The sequence below is a fragment of the Choloepus didactylus genome, chromosome 6 (genome assembly GCF_015220235.1).
Source record: "Choloepus didactylus isolate mChoDid1 chromosome 6, mChoDid1.pri, whole genome shotgun sequence".
NCBI lineage: Eukaryota > Metazoa > Chordata > Mammalia > Pilosa > Megalonychidae > Choloepus > Choloepus didactylus.
The window spans coordinates 125,253,177-125,258,274 of record NC_051312.1 but is presented as its reverse complement, the minus strand read 5'-3'; positions in this window follow the sequence as shown (position 1 = coordinate 125,258,274).

Here is a 5,098-nt window from a genome sequence, read left to right as displayed (position 1 = left end):
TTGATGATTCCAATGAATTATTTTTTATTTTGTTAAGTGTGATGACACTGTTACTAAGAAAATGTCCATTTTTGTTTGTTTTTAAATATATAGGGGTGATATAACATGATATCTGGGATTTCCTTTAAAATACTTCACTAAAGAAAAGAAAAAGAGAAATATATGAAGCAAATATAGTAAAATATTCAAAATTACTGAATATGAGAATAAGAGAATAAGTACATGGAGAGTCATTATTATAGTCTACTTTTATGCATTTTCAAAAATACTCATAATAAAACTATTTTATGTTAAAAATAATAACAAAGAATGAGTACAAGTGCTGGGCCTAAGGGAAGTGATGAGTCAAAAAAGCAAAAAAAAAAAAAAAAAAAAACCTATTTCAATACCTACTGAAGTAGGTATTGAAGCTGAGCAAAAACAAATAAAAGGTTTGAAGGTCTAACTCAGAGTAAGGACTGTGATTTTTATGGTAACAGTCTTTTTTGGTGTAGAAGTAGAGTTGATAGATGATTCAGGAGGGGAGTTTTTTGTTTTGTTTTGTTTTTTTCAATGTGTGTAGGAGAGAAAAAGACGGAAATTGTATCAAAGTTATTGGTGAAAATCTAGTTGAAATTATCTACAATGGAGTTCTGGCTGATTCTGAGTGAAGATGAAACTATTGTATAAACTTAAGTGAGAAAAATTGCAGAATAAACTGATTGCATATTTTCAAATTTAGGAAAGAATTTAAAAAAATATTCAAAGTCACCCAGATACCCCATATTAAATTTGAGAATGAGAATAGAGTGAAATTTATTCTTTGAAATATTTTCCATGCTCGGTTTGAGCTCAGATTCTCTGACTGCCAGACACCAGGAGAGACATTCATTAACCATTTTTATGCAAGAAACAGCCAGAAGGATGAGATATAAGCCTTTCTGAATAAGGTAAATGGGCTTCCTAGAACAGCGCTCATGTATTACAGGTGTTCATCAAACAACAACAACTGATTTTTGCTGTAGTGAAAGTACTAACTGTCATTATCTGGAATTGATGGGCAATGGATGTTGTGACAGAGAACCGGGTGGCAGACTGACTTGGTGATGTGGCCCACTACCCTTGGACAAGAAAGCTAAGTGCTCTTTTTTTCTAACATATGAAATGTAAATCCTTGAAATTCAAGACCAATGTGATTTACACAAAGAAAATATTCTTAAACATTACATCTGTTCCTAAAGCCAAACAATCTGATCACAAAAGGACCAAACTAAACTCCAAAGATACCTAATAGGAAGTCTATGACAGGCTTGTCAGTACTGTTAAAAAGTAAGAAGGCAGGCATAGTCTGGGGGCTGGCACAATGAGTAACGGGGGGAAAAGTGGAATAAACTTCTAAACTTGTACCATTCTCTGCACAGATCCTGTCTTAGGCTTTCCTTCTTAATTCCAACCAACATGATTTGCTCCTTTTTCTGTTCTCTTAGAACTACAGTTGTGTACCCAGGGCTGGATGCAATTAATAATGACACTGGCTGACATTTATCTAGTGGTTGCTACATGACAAGGTAAGCATGGCTACACATAGATCATCTACTTGCATCCTCATAACAAACCTAGGAGTCTCTGTATGTTTGGTAACTCAGTCAAAGTGGAGAACAGGGATTTGAACTCAGGGTGCCCAATTCCAGGCCCCAAACTCTAATTACAGCTTGCTAGGTACAAATTTCCCATTACTTCTTCAATAAAGCATATCAGCATGCAAACAAGTGACTCTTTAGGCATTATAATGAATATACCCTAATTCATATGAGAAATAACTAAGTCACAAATTGTAGGTCATCAATTATTAATAAGTTATGTGCAACGAATCTCACAACTGATTAAGATACATGAGGGTATAATACACTGGCTAAGAAAAACTTCCTAGAATGCTTATTCTCCAAAACATTTTTTTATTTTTCTATTCAATTAACTTAACTTTTCTAATTTATGTTTTTCATGAATGCCAGATAGTCCTAGAAAGTTATAATCTTGAGGGAAAGAACCAAGTCCTATAATTAAAAAAAAAAAAAAACTCTCCAGAATATCTAGAATAGACTAGACACATAAAAAGCACTCAATAAACATTCTCTTAATGGAACTGAATAATTATTGATAAAATAGTAATAAGAATAGGGAACCTTAAGTGGGGACTTTCCTGTTTACAAAACAATTCCATCAGGTGTTCAAGGCTTCTTCGGGTGAGTACCCAGAAAAGAATCAGATGGTCCAAGAGGTGATATTTGCTGTGACAGAGCCAACCTCCTTCTTCTATGTTCCCCCAGAGAAGACATGGATGCAGAAGATGTTTGCTAGAATAGTCAGTAAATAATTAGAAGCACCTGTTGACATACTGGATCTACTCTGTTTTAGCTATGCACCTAGTGCATTCTAACAGGGCCTCAAACATCTGTGTTTGCCTAAAGAAGATCTTATCCTATGTAGGTATAGACTTAACTCTACTACCATACAAATGAAATCGATTCTGTGCACTGAGAACACAAATGCTTACCTGGTAGTATAACTCAAATATATATAAAGGATAAGTGATGCAAATTTCTCAGTATAGATTTCTAGAAGACAAAATAAAGTAACTTATCTACCAAGCTGGATGGATAAAGTTGTAAAAAGCCAAGAGTCAAAGAAGAACTCTAGAGTTAAGTATGGTCTGATTAAATAAGACATGCTGCTGCAAACTTAAAAGATAAGGAGAAAAGAGATGTGGGCCCTCACTCTCTCTAAGGTCACACGAGGCAGGTGAACTCACCGCCCTCCCCGCCTGATGTAGGACATGCCTCCCAGGGGTGGTACATCTCTCCTGGCAATGTGGGACATTGACTCCAGGGCATGAGCCTGGGGACCTGGCATCATGGGATTGAGAAAATCTTCTTGACCAAAAGGGGGAAGCGAAATGAAACAAAATAAAGTTTCAGTGCCTGAGAGATTTCAAATGGAGTCGAGAGGTCACTCTGGAGGGCATTCTTATGTGCTATATAGATATCCCTTTTTAGTTTTTAGTGTAATTGGAATAGCAGAAGGAAATACCTGAAACGTTGAATATGCAACCCAGTAGCCTTGATTGCTGAAGACAACTGCATAACTATGTATCTTACATGGTGTGACTGTGTGATTGTGAAAACCTCATGGCTCACACTCCCTTTGTCCTGACGGACAGATAAGTAGAAAAATGGGGACAAATACTAAATGAAAAATAGGGTGGGATGGGGGGGGAAGGTGGAATGCTTTAGGTGTTCCTTTTTACTTTTATTTATTTATTTGCACAACTATATGATGGTACTGTGAACAGTTGACTGTACACTGTGAATGATTTTAGGGTATGTGGATATATCTCAATATAACTGCATTTTAAAAAAGATAAGGAAAAAAGACCTTAGTATATGCAATATCTATGTTAATACTCACAAAGAAGGATTCATACTCTTATCTTTAAGATCTGGACAGTTGCAACTACTTCTTTTTTGGTACCCTCTAGCAGGGAGGTTAAGAGCACAAGATTAACAGCCAATCAGACCTGTCTATGGGACTCAGTAAATGTTAGCTGCCATTCTTTCTGTGGGGGGAAAGAAACTTTCAGTCCCCTCACTTCACCCCTTTTTCTCCATGGATTAAGGAGTTGCAAGGTATATGTTTTGACCATATTTTCCTAAGAGAATCACTCTGTGCCCTGTGGCCTCTCTTCCCCAGCATGCACTTGGGTAGTTGAACTCACTGCCCAGAGAGCAGAGGACCTGTCATCTTTCTCCCTTGCTTTTCTATCTCCCCTCCCCAGGCATAAGTGATGTGTAAGTTGAGTCCTGGGCCTGTTCTGCAGACCAGCTAACTAGCTCCCCTACTTCTCTAACTACTCCTTCTATGTTGCCAATAATAGGGTTTCAGATCCCAAGATTGGAAAGAGGGCAGTGCTAATTACGTTTTCAATCCAGGCCTGCGGAATGGGGAGGGGAGAAGTGAGTGTCAGGACAGTATTTGAGCACTGGTGAGTCACTAGCATGCTATTTATAACATCAGAATCCTACTATAACCTAAATCCGTTGTTGTGATTTTTTATTGTACTATTATTAACTTTGAAGTAGGGAAGGTCAAGAATATGGTTAATTGCTCTAAAATTGTTTTCCATTATCTGAGGGTTCAAGTGAAGATACTCACCTGTGCTTTAAGTCCTATGTTTCTGCATATCTTATCTCCCAGCTAATCTCTCCTATTACTTTGGGTTTCCATTATTGAGTGTCAGACAAGTGTGCTAGACATTTTTGTGTATTCCCTCTTTTTAGCTTAATTTTAATTAATCTTTCATTTTTCTCCTGAAATTAATGATCTCCATTTTATATGAGGATATGGACCACCAGAAGTTAAGTAACTTGTCTAAAGCCACACAGCCAGACAGCAAAAGACCTAAATCTGAAATTCAGATGTTTGATACCAATATATATACTTCATGCTGACATCCAAGCTTTACCATTCCCACCTTCAACACCCAAAGAACTTCAATTGCTAGAATTTGGTAGGTATGGGATCAACGTCATGGGTTCAGTCTCCACATGTGCTCAAAGTTCCCTCATCTATTGATTCAATTCCCTTCTCCAAACTACCACCAGTGTATACCATTCCCTGCCCCAGCTCATTATAAAGGATTCTCTGATCTAGACAGCTTCCTCTTGCCTCAACATATATCAGATATCTGAGAAAATAATTTTCTCTTTTCCTAAAATTCGAAGCCTCCGGATTTTCATACAGGCACTAATTTGCGCAATAGTCACCCAGCTGCCACCTATTGTCCCTCAATGTTCACCACTGTTATGGGTTGAACTGTGTCCCCCAAAAAGACACGTCCAAGCCCTAACTCCTGTTCCCATGAATGTGACTCTGTTTGGAAATAGGATCTTTGAAGTTAAAATGAAGACAAATTGGATTAGGGTGAGCCCTAATCCAGTGTATCTAGTATCCTTATAAAAAGAAGAAATTTGGACTTACAGACAAGCATAGAGAAGACAGCCATGTAACAATGGAGGCAGAGATTGAAGTGCTCCAATTGAAAGCCAAGGAATGCCAAGGCTTT